This window comes from Sorex araneus, chromosome X (assembly GCF_027595985.1).
Source record: "Sorex araneus isolate mSorAra2 chromosome X, mSorAra2.pri, whole genome shotgun sequence".
NCBI classification, from domain to species: Eukaryota; Metazoa; Chordata; class Mammalia; order Eulipotyphla; family Soricidae; genus Sorex; species Sorex araneus.
Window position 1 is genome coordinate 196,448,448 of NC_073313.1, and position 27,519 is coordinate 196,475,966.

The following is a 27,519-nucleotide window of genomic DNA, read 5'->3' on the forward strand; positions in this document are numbered from 1 at the left end:
GGCTAAATGGGCCATACAATTGGTTCAATGCAGTTAGGTGACGCTGTACTGTTGAGTCTTTATTATCTTTTGCATACCTTGAAAATGATGAGATAGCATATATAACAAGAATAAAATAGCTGAGAGATGTTAGAATGCTGCTGTATATACCAAAAAAAAAAATCACAAGAAGCAGCTTTACATCTGCAATATCTGCCATTAAACCAGTTATTCTACTATGGAGCAATCATAGTGCCACAAGCAAAATGTGTCTCTTTTTTCCGCAGTTCCTCCACTGAAGACGGTGTTGTAAAGACAGTGAAAGGCAGATGACTAAAGATGAAAAGTACTATTGCACAGGTATGTCATGAAGAAACGATGGTATCAACAATTCGGAATTATCCTCATCACTTTTTTTCTTAATTTTTAATTTTTAAAAAATTATTGTCTGCACCTGGCTGACTCCTGGCTTTGTGGGCTTTGTGCTCATGGACCACCTCTGGGTCTTTGGATACCACAAGGGGTATGAGGGGATCATAGCTGGGTTGGCCACATAAGAGACAATCATCTTTTCTTCACCTTCCTCCCTCACCTTCTTACAGAAGCTAAACTATGATACATGGAAAAAGATCTAGGAGGAAAATTAACAAACAATGATAACAAATTTTTGAAGAGAAAAAATAAACTATTTTTGTGGATTCGCAGCTCCCAAGGTATCTGTTGATATAGACTACACAGATTCATTATCATATTTAAAGGGACATAGATCTAAAGGTTGTTGACTTTATGACTAACCACCAGGTGAATAATTAATATAATGCTATTAACTAATAGAACTATTGCTGTGTAGCTTTTTCTATGTACCCTCTCACCCAAACAAAAGTTGGATGTTTGTCAGATTGAGAAGTATTAAAGAAAAAAAAAACTTGATGAGGTCAAAACTGACTGTTTTAAATTCATAATTCATTTGATGTATTTTAGAATTCTTAATAACAATACTGAGTTGTCAGTTACCTTGTTTATCCACCTGCCTTTCTCTTCTTGTCATAAACGGCAGGCATAAATCCAAACCTAGTTTATCATAATAAAGGAGTAAAGCTCTACTAATCAGAAATGAGTTATAGACCATGACATTTCTTTCATATTTTGTTTTACCCCAATTATATTTTCATAAGTCGATAATTTGAGAGTCAATATGACCCCATAAATGCGGTGTTTTAAATATTAGAACCTGCAGTAGAGGCTTCATTCTTGTTCACCTTACAAGAATCACGCAGAAGTAAATTCATCAAGAATTTCTGGTAGTAGTGAAGAATCCTGGCTGGCGGGCACTACAACACCAGAGAATGCTCCAAAAGTGGCTGAGTGATCTTTCCTGATATACAAAAATGCAATCACGAATGGCTCCTCCGCCCCTGAACGGCTATGATCCCAGAGGCACACAAACCAATCTCTGAACACAGCGGCTGCTGGCAGAAATGCTCCTGGACTGTGAACTAAGCTATGACCCCGTGCTGCCTGGAGGGGAAGGTGCTTGTCCCTCTGCCGTTTCCCCTTTGTGGCAGTATGGCAACCGCCACCTTTCAGAGCCAATTGGACAGAGAGGTAGGAGGTTGCAGTCATGGGGCCCATGGGAAATCTTGCCATGGGGGTGGTGGAACCAGCCCTGCTCTCCGCCCAAACGAGACCCTAAGCAGCTGCCCATGAATGGCTCCTCCGCTCCTGAATGTCCATGATCCCAGAGGCACACAAACCAATCTTGAAACGCAGCAGCTGCTGGCAGAAATACCTCTGGACTTAATTACTAAAATACCATAATTCCCAAACCTCATGGCTGATGTCGAGGCTGTGCAACATTATATGCAATAGAAAACAAATTATCTAATGATGCTTTTCAGCAGGTCTGATTGTTGGGGGAAAATTCCAAACAATAATAGTAGTTTTTCTGTCGAAAATTGAATGTAATCAAAGTAAAGAGAGAGTAAAGTGAAAATCATCTGCCACACAGGCAGGGTGGGGGGTCGGATGGGGAGTATACTGGGGTCTTGGTGGTGGAACATGTGTACCGGTGAAGGGATGGGTGTCTGATCCTTGTATGACTGAGACTTAAACCTGAAAGCTTTGTAACTGTTCTCATGGTGATTCGATAATAATAATAATAATAATAATAATAATAATAATAATGAATTCCTGGTAGTAAGTGCCAGTCATGGCACTATCCAGAGTAGAAACTAAGAACTACATAAATCAAAAAAAAATAAAGGGGGGTCTAGAAAGCGGACTTCATTATTTATTGAACAAAATTCTGTCCTGAAAAGGTAATTTCTTTAATATTTATCCAGAAACAGAGAATAGACTTTTCTTAGTAGCTTAGATGTATTATTATAATTCAGAAATTAAGAGGTATATGTTTATGCATGAATACAATTGCATGTGAGAGAGTTATCATCAAGATTAGTGAATCGTAGTCATAGCAAGGAGCAAAGTGGAAAAGCTCCAAAATCTTTTAATTTTTCATTTACTGGAGGATGTCGACCAGAACTAGTGATTGTCAGGATTTACTGTAGAATCCATGTTCACAGACAGCCCTAGCAGAGCTTAGGGGATCACGAGGTGCCTGGGATTGCAAGGTTGTACGTTAACCTGTGTACTATATTTCCAGTCTCCTAAATAGGTACTTTTATCCCATTAAAGAGAATATTTGCATGGGTTTAATGTGTATGGTCCTAGCAATATTGAGAAAAGTTCTTTCAATCCTCTTTTTCTTGAGGATATGTTTTTTTTTAATTCTAGGCATCATGATTATAATACTGTTAATAATAAGATTTCACGTGTAGCACGAACGATAGTACAGAGGGTAGGGCGTTTGCCTTGCACAAGGCTGGCCGGGTTGAATCCCCAGTATCCCATATCGTTCCCCCAAGCACAGTCAGGAATAATACCTGAGCACAGAACCAAGAGTAACGCCTGAGCATCACTGGGTCTGGCCCCAAAAGCAAAAAAATAAAATTCATGTGTAACACATCACACCCCCTCTACCAGATTGTCTAGACACCATTTTCCCAGTGCTTCACCCTTCCCTAACTTATGCCCTGACTTCCCTCTTCTAAGGTGAGCTTCATACTAAACACCAGTTCTCTGTTTCTGTTATCTCTGGGTAGCGGGATAGCGGTATACCCCTACTTTGTTTTCTAGAAACCCACTAATAGAGATAGTATTCTGTAACTGATTCTCCTCCTATTGACTCACTTCAGTCAACATGGTATTATCCATATCCATCCATGTAACAGCAAATTGCATGATTTCATCCTTTGTTAAAGCCAAATAGTATGTCACTTAATATATACTTTAATAGATATATAATGGAATTATATATATATTATGTGTAATGTATATAAATATTATATATAATAGTTTTAATATTCAGTCATCTGTTCTTGTGCACTTGGGTTGTTTCCAGAGTTTGACTACTGTGGACAGGGGTGTTATGGACTCCTCTCAAAAAAAAAATGTAAACAAGCTAAGCATTAAGCTTCCATGTGACCCAGCAATTTCTCTTCTTGGCATCAAAGGTCCTCAAAATTCTACTCAGAAAAGATATTTGCTCCTCAAATACAATATTTGAAATGAAAATATTGAGAATAAATTTTTTGTAGTGAGATTTCGTTTGCATTTTGTAGAGCACAAGATTTCATGGGGCTAGAGTGATAGTACAGCAGATAGGGCATTTCATGTGGTTGAACCTGCTCGATCCCCTGCATTCTATATGGTGCCCCAAGCATTGCTAGAAGTAATTCCTGAGTGCAGAGCCATGAGTAAACCCTGAGTATTGTTGAATATGACAAAAAAAAACTATGATTTAAGTTATCCAGCTCATAGAAGAGACCAAAACTTTAGCCGATCTTTTTTACAAAACAGCTGTCTTTGTAGCTGATTCACACATTGAAGACTGAGATTTTATATAGGAATTTTTTTCTGAAAAAAAAATCCCCCTTGTGCAAAGTAAACTTTAAAATAACATGTGTAACATAAGAAGTACTAAATATTCACATTTGATACATGAGTATCACTGTATCACTGTCATCACTTGTATCCCATTGCTCATCAATTTGCTCGAGCGGGCACCAGTAACATCTCCATTGTGAGACTTGTTACTGTATTTGGCATATCTAATATGCCACAGTTAGGTTGCCAGACTCTGTCATGTGGGCGAGATACTGTCGGTAGCTTGCCAGGCTCTCTGAGAGGGGCAGAGGAATAGAACCTGGGTCGGCTGCATGCTAGGTAAACGCCCTACCTGCTGCACTATCACTCCAGCCTTGATACTTGAGTAGGTTTTGTTAAAAATAATATTAACTCACTAACCTATATTAATAACATTGCTGCTATTACTTCTGTGGTATCTCCATACTTATACACAATTGTTTAGATGTATGGTATATTGTTGTTATAGCCATTTTTACATTAAAGTACAAACTATAAGTTGGCAAATGAATAGAGAGAAATAAACTTTACAATAAGTACTAAAGCAAAGCGGTATGAGGAAAGCTAAATTAGCTTGTTCATTGGAGAACTATTACATGATTAGGCCCTTGATGGTCACTAAGTGAATAGCTTTCTATGAAAGTCTTAAGTGTAGGAAAGAAAAGACACATTTAGCTGTAAAATCTGGAAGCAAATGGAAAATGGCTATTAGAGACTTTTCTATAGAAAAACACTTGGAAATGATTTTGTCCCACCTAAATGAAAGTGATTTCAAAAGTTCCCAATCACAGCATGCAATGAAAGAAGATAACTTGTTCTAGGCATTTATCTTGGCACACTTGAGTGGGAGTAGAGTGGCACCCCACAAACTCCTAGAAAGTGTGATAGCTGTGAATAGGAAAAAGTATAAATATTTTCAAAACTGTGATTGGAGTCAAAAACAGGGAGAAAGTTTTGAGATCTATATTTGTGCACTAACCTAAAAGAGCTTACAGTTATGGGAATCTGGATGGATCTATGCCTAACATACATTGCACTGGAAGATGACAGAGAAGCATAATACAGGGTACTTACAGCCAGAAAAACAACAAGGAAAGACAAATGAAAGGGCATATTCTCAAGTATTCCTTATGTCCAGGGCAAGAATTTCAGAGTTCATTTTATGAACACCTAAATTGGTAGAAAGTCCTCTGTCTAATATGTCAGCTAAAAGTCTTCTGGGTTACACTGATCTCTTTTTCTGTGTTCCAGTTACTGTGATTAACTTAGTAACTGCTATTTTCAAATTGGACAAATCCAATATTTCCATTCCTACACATTCCTACTCTTCACTTTCCTTCCTTGCATATTTTTCAGACTAGTTTCTTAAATTAGCAAATGAGAGCAAGCCATTAACCTGCATGAGCCACCATATGGCGTTTAGCTGTCATCTGACATTTGAACTCATCACAACTATTCTTTTCTCCACTCACTCTTTGAGCTGTCACAAATATTCTCTCCCTGGAACATGGTCACCCCCAATTCCTGCACATTGGTACAGTAGTTGCTCATTGATTCCTTTTATTTTAATGCATTTCCCCAGAAATTCAGGACTTACTCAGTTTTCATCTTTTTTTTTTTTTCTTTTTGGGTCACACCTGGTGATGCACAGGGGTTACTCCTGGTTCTACACTCAGGAATTACTCCTGGCAGTGCTCATGGGACCATATGGGATGCTGGGATTCAAACCCGGGTCGGCCGTGTGCAAGGCAAATGCCCTACCCACTGTGCTATAGCTCCAGCCCCCTCAGTTTTCATCTTATGACCTCAATTAATCTCCTGTTTCTTAGGGAGATCTTCCTTAAAAAATGAACTTACTTATCCCAACAAACTTACTTTTTTTATACATTATCTAGTTTATTTTCTAAACCCGATCTAAAATTAATCATTTTTGTTTTATTAATTTGCATTTTGTCCTCTCAAATTAAAATGCAATTTTAATAATACAGAGGCTTCCCCTTACATAGTTTATAACTATATAACCGTATCACTGTATAAACCATATAACTTCATAAACCTTATAAACATAGTTTATAACTATAAACCTGTTAACTATTTTAGCGTATAAGCATAAGGAAATAACTCAATGATTTCCTACTCTAGATGTGCTATATTATTCTGGAAAATAGCTCATAGATCTGGAGCATGCTTTGCATGCAGGAGCCCTGACTTTGACTCCAGAACCACATGGTTGACAAAACAGAGAGAGTATTTCCCTACCATCATGAGCCCCCACCCGAAGGATCAATAGTCTGTAGTCATTTTTACTGTTTTTATTTCAGGATTTCACTTTTACAAAAGTAAATTTTCCCCAGTAATGATACCTGTTTATGTACTGTGGAAAACTTAAAAGCAAAATAGACAACTTATATAACAAGAAAAGAAACAGTGTCCACTATGATAAAATTAACTCATATGCAGTTACTAGAAAGTGACTGAACAAATCAGTGAGTCTCCGAACAGACTTAGGTTTCATCATTTCTATATATTAAAAACAGTTAACTGAATCTATGTCATCAACACATAAAATCTATTAAAATGTTAACTATGAAATTGAAGTTTTCTGGAATACTTTATATTTTTAAAGTAGGAAGAATTCTTATTTTCATTTTGAAGTTTAAGCCTTATTTCTAATACATTTTTCCCTCCTCAAACAAGAATCAAAACAGATTTCCTGTGAGCAGGTCTCTCTTCCTCTTATACATTATACTCCTAGTTCTGGTACTCTATGAAAGCTGCTTACACAAAACCCAAACCTCTGAAAGTCTTGTTTAAAAACTTGTGAATGTTCATATAAGAGCAATAATTCAGGCAGAATCAAAGAATTCATGAGTATCACATTCTACTTTTAATTTTCTTTTACTAGAGTGATGGGGGTGGGGAGAGAAATGGAAAGAGCAGGCAGTATTTTTTTCCATTTAACAAAAACACTGACAAAGAAACAGTTAAGAATAGTGTGTGAGGTTGGTAGGGTGATTCAAGTCTCCCACAGCTGAAAGTTAACTTAATTCAGAGTTGTATTGAGTTTCCTGATCTATTCCGAGTCTCCTGATAGACAAAGGTTTCACCCACATTCTGCAATCAGCACTAGAGTTATATTAAGGCGAAAAGGATGATGTGTTAGTAAGTACATTAACAAGTAAAGAGTTAGAAACCCTCAGAGGCAGGGAGGACATAATTAACTAGCAGAGTCCAGCCTAATAAATAGTCCCCAGACAGGTGAGGAAGAATGAAATGGGAGAATTATCATTTCTTCAGGTCTTCCCTATGACTCTTCCCACAAAATCTGGAGTGCTTTGGGAGAATGCATCATTAACTAAGGACAGAAAGCATACAATTTCTACAGGAGCAACAGGTGCCACGATTGAGCTGAGTCCAGAGGAATCAAAGTGTTAACGTGCTTGTCTTGCAAGTCAGTCTTGTTTTCATCCCTTGTACTGCCTGGAGTCCTCTGAGCACCATCATCTGTGACCCCAAATGCCTCTGTCCACCCCTGCTCATGGAAAAATTCAGTTAATCTACTCAGCATAACAAAACAAAAGCTGCAAAAAATGGCTGCAAATTATAACCCTCTTGTTGGTGACCCCAAACGTCTTTACTAACTTCTTTAAAAATGTAACAATATCTTATATCCATATTATTAAAATTATGTCATATGTCCTGATGCTTACTACAGGCTGCTTTATTTATACTGCCTTGATAGAAAGAAGAGCCAGAAACTCACCCCATAGATACCTCAGCTGAGGCCTTTTTCCTGGTCTGTAATGTGAATGGGGGGACATGGAAAAAAATAATAAAATAAAATGATGTCAAATATATTTGCTATTGTATCTACTGTGTGTTCTAGCTTGGATTGTTTTGTTAATTTATCTTCTTTTGACTTAGTGAATGTTTTAAATAGAAATGCTTTTTGACACCAAAATACTGATGTAGCTTTGACATCCCAGCAACAAAATTTACACCAGGAGCATATTTTAACATCATGAAAATAAAATAAGAATGGCATTATCTTTTTTTTTATTTAGATACATATAATTTTAATGAAAACATTTTATTTACTAATAACCAACAAGTCTACTACACATAAATATGTGTGTTGTATTGGTAATACAATTAAACCAATAGCTCTGTAAAGGATCAAAGAGTAAATATTAAATTTTGGTGGAACATAAAATGTTGTACGGAATAATTTCATTGATTCTAACAACCTGTTAAAAAGATAAAAATCAGTTTCAGTTTCTATGGGCATATGAAAATAAGTTTTGGGTAAATTTGACCTATAAACCTTAAATTACTGGCATTATTTTTATATATTTTTATATGCTTAAAATTTTTTATAAATCATACAGCAACTAATCATTACAAATTAACTTTTATTTATTTATTTTTTGCTATTTCCATTTGCCATTTCTTTACATTTTGTTGGAGCAAATAATATGAAATGCATTTGTTATGTGCTTGCCAAGGAGGCAGGCTCAGGGATGGCAGGGACTCTGGGTACACTGGTGTTGGAATGGGTATTGCAACATTGTGTGTCTGAAACAATTCTATTATAAAAGACCTTGTACAAAATAGTTTCTTGATAAAAATGGAAAAGAAAAGAAAAGAAAAAAAAGAGGAGAAGAAAAGAAAAGAAAAGAAAAGAAGAAAGAAAAACAAGGGTAATGATTATGATGATAATAATTGAACATAATTTCTAATGGATACAATTTAGGGTACGTTATGTCATTTTGCCCTTTGCTGGCATCAGTATTTTGGTTTTTAATTGTGGCCACACCTGTAGTGCTCAGGGATTACAACGGCTCGGCACTCAAGGATAACTTGTAGCAGGAGTTGGGACCCATATGGGGTTCTGAGGATACAACCCTGGTTGGTCAAGTCTAAGGCAAGTAGCCAACCTTCTGTATTATCGCTCTAGCCCCAATTGGATGACATTATTAATAAAAAATATATTTAAGAAAGTGCTTTGCTTTAACTAAATAACTTCACTTTACTATTTAGTACAATGGACACAATAATGTAGGCAGACAGAATTGACAGATATTTTGTATTATAGAAGAAACAGTTCACTTTGAGATTAGAGATGTTAAACATTTCCAAATACCCACAGTAAGTGTAGTCAATCTTAGTCTAATCTTGTCTAACCTTAGAAAAAAATGTGATTCAATTTAACATTGGTAGCAATTTTTCTTCAGAAAAGGCATCGATGTAATTCTCAAATGCCATTTTTAATAATGTCCCTTGGATATTTAAATTAGGTGGAATAAGAACCACCATTTCTCATCTGTGATAATGATTTTCCATCTTTTTTCCTGCTCTCAGGGCAAATCTTTAGTCTTGATAGCTAATAACAAAAACATTTGGACCATGTGCCTGTTTGACATTTTTAAGCCTTCAAAGTTTTCATTTCTAACTGAAAATGAAAATGATTTCTCTATCCCCTTTGTTTCTAATAATACTTGTCAAAATTCTATCTCATAACCAAGGAGATATAGTTGAATCACATTATCTTCAAAATAAGCCAATTTATGTATGCAATGATTCAATATATCCATATACAAGCACTCAGATATTGCACACTTTCATTCAAATGTTTCATATGCTTAGTCTAGTGTCTCTTTCTTTACTGGCTAATCCTGTAATAGGATGAATGATGAACTTTGACAAAATTAGAATCATCTTAAGCCATGTTTCCTATATTTCATGATCTTCTGGGATGAGATCCTTCATTCAGTGGCAACTTTCATTGCATAACATATATAACAGTTTACCATATTCTAAATTAGTGTTGTCAGTTTGCTGAAGACCTTCAAAATTTTGTACAGGAGGGTGCATGTCCTATTTTCTTTCATAGGAACATTCCAGTTAATTTCAGAGATCCTGATTTATAAACCCTCAATATTCCTCTTGGAACCACAGATTTATGCAAGAGTTTAGACATTTTTGGTCTTTCTCAATCCTTTCCCTGGTCCCTCTATCTCACTCTTCCTTGTCTCTCTCCAAGCTTCCCCAGAAAAATAGGAAGTGAGTAAAAAAAAGAAAAATCAATATATTTCTTTTTCTTTTTTGGGTCACACCTGGCGATGCACAGGGGTTCTTCCTGGCTCTGCACTCAGGAATTACTCCTGGCGGTGCTCAGGGGACCATATGGGATGCTGGGAATCAAACGCGGGTCAGCCTCGTGCAAGGCAAACGCCCTACCCTCTGTGCTATTGCTCCAGCCCTGAAAATCAATATTATGAAATAACATTTTAGAAAATTCAATAACATTTTAGAAAACTCCCATTCCCCATTTTTTGGGGGTATTTGGTGATTTAAGTATTTGGACTAGATAGTACAGGGGTTATAAGAAAATTGCTTTTTTTTTTTTTTTTTTGTTTTTTGGGTCACACCCAGCAATGCACAGGGGTCACTCCTGGCTCATGTACTCAGGAATCACCCCTGGCGGCGCTCAGGGGACCATATGGGATGCTGGGATTTGAACCCGGGTCGGCCGCGTGCAAGGCAAACGCCCTACCCGCTGTGCTATCACTCCAGCCCCAAGAAAATTGTAAATATACAGCTAACAATCCAGGGGCTAGAAACATAGTGCAGGCGTTAAGACATATGCCTTGCATGGGCTCAACCCTGGTTTGATCCCCAGTACCACATGATCCCTGAGGATTGTTGGGACTTAGCTCTTGGTGGCCCTCGAGCACCATTGGCATTGCCCTGATGCTGCCTGGTATCACAGAGCCCAAGCAGCAGCACCGTATCCTTCCTGGCCTTGAACTGTTTGGCCTGGCTATCTCTGAATTGCCAGTCATGATCTTTGGGCTCAGGAGCATTACTTAGTAGCCCTGTCTCCCCTAATCCAAACGGATTAAACTGTTGGATTTATTTTTTTGGTTTTGGGGTCACACTTGGTGGTGCTTGAGTGTTCCTCCTGGCTCTGCACTCAGATGACCTGGTGATAGGGAGCTGGGGATTAAATCTGGATTGGTTGTGTGAAGGGCAAGTGCCACTGTACTATTGCTCTGACCCTAAACTGCTGAATTAAAAAAAAAAAACTCTAAGAACACTCATTTATAACCTTGACTCACGCCTTCTTAAATTTGACCATAAGGAGAGAGGGGGGCAGGAAGGGAGGGTGGGTAAACACCTGCTATAAAAGCAGTCAGTGGGTGGGGGAATGGGGGAATGGGAAGGAATCTGGGGACATTGGTGCTGGGAAATATATACTAGTAGAGGGATGGGTGTTGGAATACCGTATGACTGAAATCCAATCATGAACAGCTTTGTAAGGGTATATCACAGTGATTCAATAAAAACGTTAAAAACAAAAAAAGTTAAAAACCATAGGGGCTGCAGTTTTAGTATAGGATACTGCTGACCTAGGTATGATCCCTTGCAATCCATATGCTCCCTGAGCACAGAGCCACGAGTCATCCCTGAGTATTGCCAGGTATGCTTCTGCCCTCCTCTCCGAAAGGTAGAAGCCATAAAAGAAAGATTACTTGCAAATCTTCCTATGGTATGTAGTCCTGGAGGCTTGCTATCTACCCCTCTCCCACACACACACACTCCCCAGCACCTAATGCACCTCAGGATTGTGAGATCTCTGGAACACTGTAGCCAAGTGTGTGAGTACTGCAACTGAATTCTGTGAATCCTGGTGAGACCCACAACTAAGGGTATATGAGTACTGTGGCCAGGAGTGTAGCGTGACCTCTGACAAGCATGTGTGTGAACACACAGTAATCCCTGGTGAGCACTCCCATTAAACAATGGTGCTATAACAAAAGCAACCCCTGGTGGTGATCTGCAGCCAGACTGTATGAGCACCACAGCCAGATGTGCAGGGGATCCCGGGTCACTGCAACAGCAGAAGCAGAGGGAAGGTGGGGAGAATATATTTTTAAATTCAAACAAATGCTAGATAAAAATATTTGATTATGTATCATAATGGGCTGGAGCGATAGCACAGCAGGTAGGGCATTTGCCTTGCATGTGGCGAACCCGGTTTGATTCCTCCGTCCCTCTCGGAGAGTCCAGCAAGCTCCCGATAGTATCCCGCCCGCTCGGCAGAGACCGGCAAGCTACCCGTGGCATATTCAATATGCCAAAAACAGTAACAACACAATGGAGACATTACTTGTGCCCGCTCAAGCAAATCAATGAACAATGGGATGACAGTGCTATGGTGCTGTTTGGTAATTTGGATATATAAATTGTGAAATGTAAGTTCAACCTCTGAATCATTTCCTATAGAGCATTTCTACCTTTAATTTTCAATATTTCTAGTTTCCAGTATTTCTGCTTACACTGAACTGACATAAATGCGTATACCCTTGTCAATCTGTTACTCTGCAATTCTTAGGTCCTATGGCTTGGACACAGTCAATACACAGTTATCATCATTCCTCTCCAGGTAAAAGAAAAACTGCTGAGGTGACATCAAGTAAATGATATGACTGTTCAGAATCTAAGTAGGTGCCGGAAAGATTTAGACACTTCATTTAGAACACCTATAAAGTTCATATTCAAGTTATCAAAATCAAAAAGGTTTTTGTTTATAAGGTAAGGACATGACAGAAATACAGTTGTTAAAAATTTGAATATTAAATTAAACATAAACATATATATTAGATATCAAATATATCAATGGTCTTTTAAAACTACTCAAATACTTTCAATGCTATAGGTACCATGTCTGTTTTAAATGTATTAAAATATAAAATATTTTTAAAATTACTGTAGAATGCAAGAACTAGCATATGGTCTTTGCATTTTGTGAAAAGTTTAAACAAATTTAAAGTTTCCTTTGTTGTGTGATTGGGTTAATTAGAAACAAGCTGCATAAACTGCATACAGAATAGAACTGTGTGACCATTATGCCATGTATTTATATTCAGTAAGTTTGTTACACTAAATTTTCCGAATAAAATGATTTAACAGGATTAGGCCATAGTTCTTTCTAGTATTAACTAATTCTTTATGTAATAAAAATGATATTATACTAGTAGTAATTCTTTTCTTTACACAATAGAGGTACTATAGAATAATAATAATAATAATAATAATAAATGCGACTATAAATATGTTCTTCATGGTGGTCTGCATAAAATAATATTAAAATTTATAGAAGACTTTAGGTAATTTCAAAAATTTTCGATAGCTGAAATGAACTTTAGAACAGTGTATTGTAAAAAGACATGGTATTCAAGCAATTTTCATTATTTTTTTCCTTAAAGAGAGAAATTAAAATGCCACATAAACATTATACCCTTTTAAGATCATAAAGTCAGAGGTCTTTATTACTGTTTTATTTAAGCAATCTAAACTGTTCTAAAATCAAACTCAAGTTTATACCATTAAGATCTCTTTATTCATTGACTAAGTATTTCATGATGTATTAAATATTTTTGTTTGTTTCTCTTTGGACAGTAACCATCTTTACATTCAAAATTCCTAAATTATTTTATAAACATTTCTTAATTCTCTTCATATCTCATAATTATTTTCAGATAAGTTTACTGATTCTTTGCTAGCATTCCATGGCTTTCGTGTCGATTTCAGACTTCTCTTTGTGCAGTCTGAGGCCTCCTAAGTAAGTTGCTGCTCAAATCATTGTAGGAGACTAAATTTCTATTTGCTTGTAATCATTTTTCAAACTGTCAAGGTCATTTTTAATTCTAATCCTATCTTGCAAGGTGCTCACCCATCCTGATGATGTGATGTACTTGGCAAATTTAATGACTACTCTCTCCAACTTGTAATCAATCACATACAGAGATGTTAAATGCACCCAGAACTGCTCTCTGCAGAATATCACCTGTTACATGCTTAGGGGCATTAGCTTTACATTGCATTATTTTAAAATTCTGATGATTGCATATTCTCCCGATGGGTTTAAGGAAATACAAGTAGAAGTTTCACAGAATTAAATGAGACCAAGTAGATACAAAGATATGATCACCTTTAGGTGACATCTTGTCTCAGGACAACTGACAAAGGATGGCATCTTGTCTTGACAGTCATTCAGGGACAAATCAGAACATTTGCAGTTGAAAAATGAATCCACCATTGTGATATTCTATGACCTTTTTATTTGCAATACAATCAGCTAGTTAGTTGCCCAGAATTTAGGAAAAACTTTATTTTGTGTATACAAAAATATGTTAGTAATAAACCTCATAAGTGCTCTATTACTTCGTGTAGAATAGAAATGATAAAGAAGTGAGATTGTCAAGCTGTCATATCTGAGCCGAACAATTCTAACTACACAATTTGAATCAGGAACTTAGATTATGGTTAAAAATATTGAAATTTTACTTTTTTAAGATTAATATCTTAATCTCTAACCCAGTTCTGAGTTATGGGGCCCCACATTCTTAGCTGTGAAATAGAAATCTAGAATAGATCAGCTATTAGTGGAGTTTACCAAGAAACTGGACTGAGAAGTAGGATCATATTTTATAGGAAATAATTACAATGAGTACTTATTTTTTTCCATGAGAACAGAAATAAAAACAAGTGAAAGAACCAGTCATTCTATTTACCATTTTTGAACTAAATGGCTTTAAAAACTCTCTGATTTAGGGCGATTGAAAGGAAATGTATTGGTGTCCTTAAGGGAGGGATGTGGTTAAACAGAAAACTTTAAATAAATAAGCTTCCTTTGATTCTCTAAGATTCAAAAAGACTAAAAATCAAAGAAAATAATAACTAATATTATCCCCATTAATATTATAGAATAATACCTAGATGGAGATGGAGAACCATACCTCTGTTTATGAATTTAAGTTAAATCTATGAATCTACCCTTTTAGATTCTGAATATTTGCTTTTTAACTTCTTGCACTAAAAATGATTTAAGCATATCGTCTCTGCTCCAATTCCCTATTAGAAATATACTTTTGCTCCTTTTTGCTTTTCTAAACATTTTTCAAGTTAAATGTCTAAATCAGGGCACATATGAGCTTGCCATTATTCAATTTGTCCTTAAATGTCACATTCCCCAATAAACTATACTACTGTAGTATAATAAACTAAACAATTAATCTTTTTAACTTTAGGTTTGGACCATCATCGGTAATGTTTATTATAATGTATTTCCTTTTCAGGTAAGAAATTTACACAATTGCCTATGAACTTAGTGATAGTATGTCAACTGCAAGAATTGAAAAACACATTTTATTAACAATAAGACGAACACTATAAAGACAGGGGACAGGTGGTAGGCATATATGCATGAGACTTCCTTCTATGTGGTAAACACAGAGGATACACTTCATTTTTTTCTAATAACCTTTTCATAGCATGCATCTCTATCTTTTATGAGAAATTTATAATCTCTAGAATTTTGTAAACTCATATTTTTGACAAATAGATTAATGTCATATTTAAGGATAAAAATAAGCACAGTTTCTTGTTCAAAAATACATTCCATTCTAAATGTTATAAACCAGATCTGAAAGAATCAAGTGAATTTGAGTCCAGTGGGGGAAAATACTAAAACTAGAAGTGCCCACTTGAGAAGATTCTGGGGGGGAGGGACACACAAAGAATCAATTATGATATTTTGGATTAAAATAAATTATTCTCATCTTGTATTTGGTTTTTGGAACCCATCTGACAACTCTCAGAGAGTGTTGTTCCTGGCCTGGTTCTCATGGGTGTGCCCCAAAACATGTGTTCAGTTCATCTTTCTGTCCTGTTTCCAGCTACTTCTTAAATGATCTCTCTCCCTCCCTGTCTTTCTCTCTCTCTCTTCCTCTCTCTCTTCTCTCTTCTTCTCATTCTCTGAAATCCTGTCTCCTCTCTGTTTCTAAACATGCACAAACATTGCTAACGTGATGGAACCTTTGTACTTCTAATCCCCCCTGCTAGAAATTTACTTGATTAACTAACTCGTTTACTTTAATAAGGTCTCTGTTCGTGGGTGGCACTGGCCCCTCCTGCTGCCGAGATAGTTACCACCATATTATGACGACCACAGATGGGATTTACGACAAAAACTGCAGCAAAAGGACGCGAGGGTGCTCTTGGGAAGGTAAGTGGCACCGGCCCCTCCTGCTGCCAAGATGTGACCCCGGGGGTTGCACATGTGTGCGGCCTCTCCGCTGCTGCACGAGCGTGAATCCAGACCCAGCTAAACTACTTACGGCATGGACAGCTCCTCACAGAATGTCTCCAGCCTGAGAACTAAGCCGCGACCCCATGCCCGCCCAGGAGGGGAAAGGTATTTCTCTCTCTCGCCTCTTCCTTTCCGGGGATGAAGGGTGTGGTGACCGCCATATTATGACGACCACAGATGGGGTTTACAAGCTTGCAATGATCCAATACCTGGAAGAAATCTCCCTGGACTTAGTACAGAAATCCAAAACCGCGTGGCCACTACCGCGGCCTTGCGACCTCATTTCTCTTCACAACAGATCTGACTCTAGTGGGGTACTCCTAACAATAGTAGTGAGGTTTGTGTTGAAATATTGAATGTAACCAAAGTAAACAGAAAGTAAAGTGAAACTTATCAGTTACAAGGCGGGGGTGTGTGTGTGGGGGGCGGGATGGGAGGTGTACTGTGTGGGGTTTTTTTTTTTTTTTTTTTGGTGGTGGGATATGGGCACTGGTGAAAGGATGGTTCTTTCAGCATTGTATTACTGAGACTTAAGCCTGAAAGCATTGTAATTTTCCACATGGTGATTCAATAAAATAAAATTCTTATTAAAAAAAATAAGGTCTCTGTTCACATTTTATTTTCAGACTTTGACTTCATTATTTAAATGATTATTTTGTTATGAGTTGTTTTTCTTTATAATTCTTATCACAACCTGGTGTTGTGTTCAATCATTATATTATCTTGGTGAATCAATGAAGAGGCCAGCAAAGGGGAGTTGAGCAAAGAGGTTAAAAGCTGAAAGTATCACATCTCAACAGAATTCAAGAAAGTGAAGGAAATAAATCAGTCCTGAAGCAAGGCATTAAAATGTGGGAAGGAAAAGGTGTACTCCATTTTTGTAGCTTTCAGGAAGAATGGCATAGCGTCCAGCTAAGAACCATGGCAAGGATAAAGCAAGTCTGAACTAGTGCATTATAAAATTTAAAAGATGTTTTGAGAAGGCAGAGTTAATAAATTCAGATTGAATTCTGCGGTCAACTCTGTGGTCTTCATATGAACTTTTTGCTGAGATCTAGGGCCCCAGAATACAAATAAAATGGACTGTATATATTACTGTCGCTGTCACTGTCATCCCCTTTGCTCATCTATTTGTTTGAGTGGGCACCAGTAATGTCTCTCATTGAGAGACTTACTGTTACTGTTTTCGGCATATCCAATACTCATGGGTAGCTTCTCAGGCTCTGCAGTGTGGGCCGATATTCTCGGTAGCTTGCCGGGCTCTCCAAGAGGGGTGGAGGAATCGAACATGGGTTGGCTGCATGAAAGGCGAATGCCCTACCACTGTGCTATCACTCCAGGTAATATTGTATATATTAGCTATATATATAATATTATATATATTAGAAATATGAAAATATTTGCTATAACACAACTTGACTTTCATATAGTTTAGGAATATTTGCATTAAAAGAAGATACGTTATTGAATAAGGAAATAAAGAGGTTATGTTAAATAATACATGCATGCATATACATATAAATATATAGTTGTTATATTGATGATACATGCAAATCCTTATCTGTTTGTTAATATGTTATATTTCTGTAAGATTATTATTTTGTTCATATAAATATGGTATTTTAGAAAGTTTAAGAATTTCCACTCTACCGGTGACACAGGGGTCAAGCCCATAAGCCACCTCCTGCTGGTGCCAGATAATCTCCTCGTGGTCCACCATCCAGATCACATGGCTTTTTCTCCCGGAAAGGAGCAATGTAGCACCCATCATAGCCATGCCACTGGACTCCACGTCAGGCTGTTTCACTCTGGACATTCCAAAAGGGTGAGAGCCCTCTCTGCCCCAAGGGACCCAGTTCCAGCAGTCGAAAACCTTCAGAACTCAACCACCACCATGCTAAAGGCCATTCCCCACATGTTAAGGCTGAGCCTCACATATGAGTGAACATATTCCTGGAGACATCATAAGACACTCCCTACCCATTCTCCATACCATATTTGATGGGGTTCAAATAGTAGGCAACAAATCATAGAGGGAAATATAATATGCATTTATACATATTTTCAGATAAATATATGAAAGCTCACATCACTCAACCTTTAACATTATATTAGTGATATTGTGAAGAAAGGGGCTGGAGTAATAGCACAGAGGGTAGGGCATTAGCCTTGCATGCGGCCGACCTGGATTTGAATCCTTCGACCCTCTTGGAGAGCCCAAAAAGCTACCGAGAGTATCTCACACACATGGCAGAGCCTGGCAAGCTACCCATGGTGTATTCGATATGCCAGAAACAGTAACAACAAGTCTCATGATGGAGACCTTACTGGTGACCCCGCTAGAGCAAATCAATGAGCAATGGGATGACAGTGACAGTGACAATGACATTCTAAAGAATGTCTTAATGGCCCCTGCCAAAACAGAACAATCTTCACACTGTCTCCTCTATGGGTACTTTTTTTGTAGCATTTTCAGTGGTTTTCCATAACAGACAATACAAAACATAATTTTTCGGTTATGCTTTGGCACAGGAATGGAAACATCCCAAATTTGGTGGTGGGAAGGTATAAAGTTCGTGGGATTGATGTTTAAATATTAACTGTAATCAAATATTGTGAACCACCTTATAAAATAAAAAATAAAAAAAAGAATTTCTACTCTATATTTCAAGTATTTAATGAAAAATGAAAAATAAAGTGGCTTGTTATAGCACTATTTTCTGTTTTTGCTTTTTAAAATTATTATTAGTGAATCACCCCAAGATACAGTTACATACTTACAAACTTTCATGTTTGCATCTCAGTCATACAATGATTGAGTACCCATCCCTCCACCAGTGCCATTTTCCACCACCAATAATCCCGGTATCCCTCCCACCATCGCTACCCCATTTCCCCCCCACCCCACCTCTGAGGCAGAGAACCTTTTGTTCTCTCTTTCCTTTTTGGTGTTGTGGTTTGCAATAGAGGTATTTAGTAGCTATCATGTTTGGTCTATAGTTTACATTTGGCACGCATCTTCCAGCTGGAGCGGGTCCTCCGAACATCTTTTACTTGGAGTTCCCATCTCTATCTGAGCTGCCTTTTCACCCACCCACTGAGGCCAGCGACCAAGCAATGGAGCAAACCTGCTGGTCCTTATCTCTACTGTTCTTTGGTGTTAGTCTCCCATTCTGTTACTTTATATTCCACGGCTGAGTGCAATCTTTCTATGTCTGTCCCTCTCTCTGTGACTCATTTTACTTAACATGATGCTTTCCATGTTGATTCACGTATATGTAAATTTCATAACTTCATCTTTTCTAATAGCTGCATAGTATTCCATTGTGTAGGTGTATCAAAGTTTCTTTAGCCAGTCATCTGTTCTAGGGCACTCGGGTGTTTTCCAGATTCTGGTTATTATAAATGGTGCAGCAATGAACATACAAGTGCAGGTGTCATTTGTACTATACTTTTTTGCCTCTCCGGGATATATTTCCAGAAGTGGTATTATTAGGTTAAATGGGAGCTCAATTTCTAATTTTTTGAGAATCTTCCATACTGTTTTCCAAAAGGGCTGAACCAGTCAACATTCGCATCAGCAGTGAAGGAGAGTCCATTCCTCCCCACATCTGCACCAGCACTGGTTGTTTTAATTCTTTTGGATGTGGGCCAATCTTTGTGGTGTGATATGATATCTCATTGTTGTTTTGATCTGCATGACCCTGATGATTAGTGATGAAGAACATTTTTTTATGTGCCTTTTAGCCATTTGGCTATCTTCTTTGAGAACATTTCTGTTCATCTAATCACCCCATTTTCTGATGCGGTTGGATGTTTTCTTTTTGTAGAGTTCAACCATGCCTTGTATATCCTTGATATCAACCCTTTATCAGATGGATATCGGGTGAATATCCTTTCCCATTCTGTAGACTGTCTTTGTAATTTGGTCACTGTTTCTTTTGAAGTGCAGACGCTTTAAGTTAGTCCCATTTGTTTATCTCTGTTTCCACTTGCTTGGCCAGTGGCGTGTCATCTTTGAAGATACCTTTAGCTTCAATGTCATGGAGGGTTTTGCCAACCTTGTCTTCAATGTACCTTATGGATTCTGGTCTGATGATTAGGTCTTTAATCTATTTTTTTTTCTTTTTGGGTCACACCCGGCAATGCTCTGGGGTCATTCCTGGCTCTACACTCAGGAATTACCCCTGGCGGTGCTCAGGAGGCCATATGAGATGCTGGGAATCGAACCCGGGTCGGCCGTGTGCAAGGCAAATGCCCTACCCGCTGTGCTATCGCTCCAGCCCCCTTTAATCTATTTTGATCTGACATTTGTACATGGTGTTAGGCAGAAATCTGAGCTTGTCTTTTTGCATGTAACTGTCCAGATTTGCCAGCACCATTTGTTAAAGAGGCTTTCCTTGCTCCACTTCACGTTTCTTGATCCCTTATCAAAGATTAGATGATCATATATTTGAGGTTGTATGTCAGGATATTCAACCCAGTTCCATTGGTCTGCAGCTCTGCCTTTGTTCCAGTACCATGCTGTTTTAATTACTACTGCTTTGTAGTAGAGTTTGAGGTTGGGGAAGGTGATGCCTCCCATCCTCTTTTCCCCAAGTATTGCTTTATATATTCATGGGGGCTTATTGTTCTATATGAATTTCAGGAGTGTTTGTGTGGTAGCACTATTTTCATTGTCTTCAGAAAAAGGTAAAATAATCTCAGAGTTTTGACATCTAGAGATATTTTTTTCACACATTAACATTAAGAAACAATCAGCCTTTAGAATATGTCTGTCAATTTCAAATCACCTTTATTCCTATTCTTTTTTATTAGTTTTAAATCCTCTAAGACTTTTTTCTTTCTCATAGGATGTAGACATTTTACACTAGAAATTCTTAAGCAAATTTGTCATTTCTTAACAAATTATCCTAGTATTGTGTTAAAATGTATGCAAAGTATATTTTAAATATTACTGTTTCTCATAGATGCTACCTAAATATTAACAGTGATAAAATATATACTGAATGAAATATAAACACATGAATTTCTGTGATTTAAGTTATCTGTTAAACTTGGCCTTTCATTCTATAGTGACATAAAATCTGTGAACATACATGATAAACTCATTTATAAGTAAGAATTTACTAACATAGCTAGACAAAAATATATTTTACATTGAAGAGTTTCCCCTAAACTTGAATATTCTAGGGGAAAAATACACATTTTCCCTAATTTTGGCTATAGATCTCACTATAATTTTTGAAACATGAATTTCTGTTGATTGCACATGGTCATGATTAAAAAACTAAAAAAATAGGAAACAGGAGATAGGAACATTCTAGAAAAATATATTCACCTTTTTGTTTTTGCTTTTGGGTCACACATGTTACTCAGGAGTTACTTCTGAAATTATTCCTCACTGTGCTCAAAGGACCACTGGGGATGCTTGAGATTGACTTAGGTCAGCTCTATGCTAGGCAAATATAATACCCACTATTGCTCCAGCATTGGGCAGTTATTTCTTAAAGAAAATGTGGTTTTACAGTGAGAGATGTACCTTGATTTACAGGTAATTATCATTCTAACTAGATAATTCCACTTAATTCTAAGAATACAACTACATTCTATATATTAAGGGTTGCTAAATTAATTTAGTCCCAGATTTCCCTTTATGCTCACACTCACATATTGGACTATCATCATCATCATCGTCATCATCATCATCATCATCATCATCATCATCATCATCATCATCATCATCATCATCATCCTGTTGATTGTCGAATTTCTCGAGCAATCTCTAATGTCTCCATTCGTCCTAGCCCTGAGATTTTAGAAGCCTCTCTTTACTTGTCCTTCCCAAGGATGCCGTATTGGAGGCTCTTTCAGGGTCAGGGGAATGAGACCCAGCATTGTTACTGGTTTTCGAATATGAATACACCATGGGGAGTTTGTGAGGCTCTCCCATGTGGGCAGGAAACTCTTGGTAGCTTGCCAGGTTCTCCAAGAGGGAGAACTAGGCTATCAGATGTCTTCTGGGAGCTTGGATTAAAGTCTCTGGATGTTGACTGTTAGGGATTACATGGTGCCGGGGGCAGACCCTAGGTGTAGCCTAGCTACTGGAAAATGAAAAATCTGGGTGGAAGAGGCCCAGTCTCCATCCAAACAGGCTTGGAAGTCTATTCCACACATAAATAGTATAAACATATATGAACTCTTTATTTTTATTTCTAAACTTCTTTTCATCTCTTTATTTCTTATATTTATAAAGAGAGTCCCTTGTGCGCATGCCTGGCTGTCTTTCCCAGGGCCCCTCAGAGGGGATGGGCTCCAGCTTCCCTCCCTGCCCTGAGCAGAGCTCTTGGCAGCTAAAGACCACCGGAACCTAGCCACAGCCATGCTTAAGGCCCCTCTCCGCACATTCGGACAAGCCTCATGCATGAAGGTACTGGCAGAGGAACCCAGGTGTGTGTAATCCTGCCAATGGCCAACATCCAGAGACTTCAAAGCAAGCTCCCAGAACGGAATATCTTATAACCTACTTTTCCCTCTGGGAGAAACTAGCAAGCTACTGAGAATTTCCTGCCCATATGGGGCAGCCTCGCAAGCTTCCCATGGTGTATTCATATGCTAAAGCCAGTAACAAGTTGGATCACATTCCCCTGACTCTGAAAAAGCCTCCAATGTGGCATAGTTGGGAAAGCCGAGTGGAGAGAGGCTTCTAAAATCTCAGGGATAGGATCAATGGAGAGGTCACTGAGCCCACTCGAGAAATCGATGATCAATGGGATTTCGTGATTTGTGATTTATGAAAGGTGCTACTAGATACATAATGACAAAAGTCAGATAAAGAGGAAATTATTCTGAAAAAATTTTCTTCACCAAATCTCTTTGACCTTTTGATTTCTCTTTCTCTAAATCTTCCACAACCTTTCTCTCCTCCCTTTTATTTTTTTCAAAGTTAGGTGTTAGTTGAGATTATCATGCTTGAAATGAAAGGGAATTATTATCTTGACCTATGAAGCAAGAGAAACTGATATTCCAAAATAGAGGAGAGTCATTAATTTTTTCTATAAAGAGGTCTGGGTTTCAAAAGTAGTATATCTGAACTGAGTACTGGCTTATATATAGCTAAAGTGTCTTTATCTATTAGTATATTAGAGAAAACAACCATAAGTGTATTTTATTTATCTTATGAATTTGCTCTAAAATATCACTTTCTATTACTTTTACAAGCTATATAAATGTTCCTGATCAATTGTCTTTTCCACTAGAAAATACAAAATTGTCTAATATTATAAGAAATTGAAATGAGATATAAAAAGGAAATTACTTTCAGATATTTATTTTTGAGAAATATTAAAAGTGTGTAAACACATCAATCCCTCCTTGCATCATCGCACACACCTAAATTATTGCTAAATTTCTTGGGTTGAGTATGGGAAGAAAGCTAAAGCTGCATTAATTATTGTCATAGATTACATGATAGGCTAGAGTTCACTTTTATAGAGGCAGTATAATTTTGCTTCTCAATTTAGTTTGCTCTGTATCTATGACAAGATAAATAGTTTCACAGAAGATTTGTTAAATCTTATTAGGATTCTTGTTTAGCAGCTATCACACTTATAATGGTTCAGTGGCCAGCAATAAATAGATACCTAGATAGTTATGACTAGGAATATTTGTAGAAGAAATTGAGAATTAATTTTTTTCAAGTCTCTGTTCTGGGGAAAATAAGGCTTTCAAAAAATTATTTCTTGTGATATCTAGATGTCTAGGAGGTGATAGATATGAGTACTAGCTCCTGTTGTATTGCAGCATCCGCATCTATCATTTCACTGACAAAATATATTCTAAATGTAAGAAGACATTCTGTTTGTTTAAAATTTCAATTTTCAACTTTCACCCTTTCCCCCTGAAAGCTTGCACCAGGCCTGTTACTGAGAATGTGCTTTCCTAGTATTGAAATAGATCTAAGATAAGGTGAGAAAATAACATCCACAAGCCAAAAATCTGGGCTGTCATTTATAATCTAATGCGACCAGGATTCAGTTTAATTTCTAAATATTTTCCCCAATTTACCATTACTTCTGTGCTTGCATAATAGATGTACCTATTGCATGCCTTTTTTAGTGAGTTTTAAACACACCAGTTTTATTTTTATTTATTTTTTAACTAATTTTTTCAGTTGTGCTAGAAAGATTTATATTAAATTCAGGAGAGATTTTAGAAGCAAAGATTATAGGATTGTAGAAGATAATTTGGAGTATAAATGAAATTACATCACTATTTTTAAATTTTATATTAATAATTTAACATAGCTATAGGGCACTTGCCTTGAACACAGCTGAACCGGGTTCGATTCTTCCGCCCCTCTTGGAGAGCCCGGCAAGCTACTGAGAGTATCTCGCTCACACAGCAGAGCCTGTCGAGCTATCCATGGCATATTTGATATACTAAAAAACAGTAACAACAAGTCTCACAATGGAGGTGTTACTGGTGCCCACTCAAGCGAATCAATGAACAATGGATATTAAGAATTTATTTTTCTAATCTCCAATTATTTCTTTCAAATGCCTTAAAGCTGCTCATAGGTGGTAGAATTGACAGTGGGATGGTATATGTGGCATGATATAAGGGCATACAGTAAATAAAATTATATGGTCATTTTAAATGAAAACCCTGATTTAAAAATTGGAAAGTGGTTCTGAAGAGATAGTATAGGGATAAAGGCAATTGCCTTGCATGTGGCGCACCCTCATCCAATCCCTGACACCAGACACCTGAGCAGAGCTGAATGTGATCTCTAAGTCCCTCACAAAATAAACTTCACAAAAAAAGTCCATAAGTGAATGACATGTTTCAAAATAACCCAAATAACTGAAATATGTGAAAAATTGCATGTTAATTCAGGCCATAGCAGTAAGTAGAGAGTGTATAACATTTGCCTTGCACAGTCTGAACTGGTGGTTTCAGTCACTGGCATTCTATATGGTCCCTGAGCACTGCCTGGATTTGTCCTTAAATGCAGAGACAGGAACAAGCCCTGAGTACAGTTGGGAGTGACCCCAAACATCCTCCCCTCCCCCCATGAAGATTTCTGTTTAATTACAAAGTGAAACTTGCTGTAATCTTTTACAAATTGTTTTAATTTTGTTTAAAATAATAGTTTCTAATGAATGAAAATGGAGGATAACATTCAAGCCAGTCAAAAGGATAGAGATAGATACAGAATGATCTCTCTCATAGGTGGGCTATCTATTGAAATACTACAGCTTATTCTAATAGACTAAAAACAGAATAGATCTACTGGCTATCAGAGAATTATTAAATTAAATGTTATATCCATACCTTATTGTATTATAACACAAATAAATATGGTATTTTCCAAAATTACACATTGCTTTGTAAAAATACACAAAAAAGGATAAAAGGAAAAATAATGCAACATATATGCAACATGGCACCAATTTTAAAAATATATAAATTGACTGAAAATAAAACTGGAAATGAATGTATCAAACTATAAATAATATTATTTGTAGCTTACAAATTATGTTTCTGCTTTATCTATCTAATAAACATGCATTGATTTTACAAGGAAGGACTGAATATTTGCTAAATTTTGAGGAAAATAAACATCACTTTTAGGATAGAGAGATATAATCATAAAATGGACATTAATGAATAATAATGTAAGTAGTATGGAATTATTCTCTTAATGTTTAATTATTTATAAGTTGAATGTACATCTAAACCACTTGTAGTTTATACTAATGCTTTCTAGTTCATAGAAGTACTTTCTGAACAGGTAATAGTTAATATTTCACATGCAACAACTTTCCAATAAGAATATAAAATTTTAAACCACTAGGTTTTATAAAAAATACCAAACATACCCTTATCTCCTCTAAATCTAAAGGATTCAGTCAAGCTATGGATAGGTATATAACTCAAGAGTTCTGAAACTTTGGACTATGCTGCGTTATGGGATTTATAAAACCTGTTTTATAAGAACTGAAATAATTTGAATTTATACTTAAATTTATAAGCCTGTCTTCCTTAGCTATTTGAAATCAAATATGGATTCCATATTTTATTTTTAGAAAGATTTATTCTATGATATTAGGTCTCAAATCTAGTTAGTATTTAGGGTTACACATGGGCAGGATGTTTACAAAGGAACGTATTCTGAATATGGAATTTGAATCCATGTTGGCCACATCTACTCACAAGACAATGAAGCAAATAGCTCAGCAAGTGGGAGATAGCTCAGGCACTCAGAGAACAGGATTCTACATGAGGGGTTGATGACATGATTAGCTGATGTGAGACATGAAGCTGGCAAAATTACGTATTTACAACTAAAACCTCCAAATTTTTTTGATGGTTTTCACATTTGTATTGTAGACACAAGATAGAAAAAAACTTTGACCTCTTAATTCTACTCTGGACTGTATCTGAGTATAATGCAATCAGAATAATCACTTTGAATATTTTTCCTTCTGATTTTCAAAGTTAGTGACATATTCTGTACTTCCCAGAACACAAGTGAGGGACTCCTGGAGTTATCAAAATTCTTACTTTTACTGAGCAATAGGAGATAGGAATATTTAAAATATTCCTATTTTTTTTTTATAAAACATTTTTCTCTGTGAATTCCTGTTTATACGCCGATGTTAATGAAATGAACCGATCGATAGCCCACTGAATGTTATGCATTCTTCTGACTCTTCTTTTGATCACACTCAACTCTGCCAGGAATTACTACTATACTTTCCCCATTAATTCCTGTTTAGAAATCTCTGAAGTTATAGTATTATATTTACCTTCGATAACCAAACAATTGTTATTGGCTACAGAATTTTCTGATCTGTACATTATAAGGGGCTGGAGGGATAGAACAGTTGTTGGGCTTTTGCCTTTCACGTGGCTGACCCATGGTCGATTCCTCTGCCCCCTCTTGGAGAGCCCGGTAAGCTACGGAGAGTATCGAGCCCTCGCAACAGAGCCTGGCAAGCTACCCGTGCATATTGGATATGGCAAAAACAGTAACAATAAGTCTCTCAATGAAAGACGTTACTGCTGCCCACCGGAACAAAACGATGAGCAATGGGATGACAGTGACAGTACATTATAAGGTTTAGTATTGATATTGAAATAGTGTCCAGTCAGACTTAACTACTACTATTAGATTCCTAAAAAGAAACTTCCTCTAACCTCTGAACTTTTGCAAGTGCCATTGTTTACTTCCTCAGATCATTGTTTCTCTGCCATTCTATTTAATTATGACTTTATTTCACATCATACTACACACACATACACACACAAGTGTGCACACACACATACACACACACACTAACCACTCAGCATAATAAAATCTCTAGTGAGGTATTCTTTTAGCCAAGAAAATG

General features: G+C 36.9%; 1 protein-coding gene and 1 non-coding gene across 4 annotated transcripts in view; one reads left to right on the forward strand and one right to left on the reverse strand.

Moving 5' to 3' along the window:
• KCNH7 (potassium voltage-gated channel subfamily H member 7) overlaps positions 1-27,519 on the reverse strand; it is a 470,160-nt gene that overhangs the window by 225,229 nt on the left and 217,412 nt on the right. The gene's annotated exons all lie outside the window — the stretch shown is intronic.
• LOC129400711 (small nucleolar RNA SNORA51) lies at positions 7,657-7,786 on the forward strand. Its single transcript, XR_008627896.1, has one exon. It is a non-coding gene; the product is annotated as a small nucleolar RNA SNORA51 (small nucleolar RNA).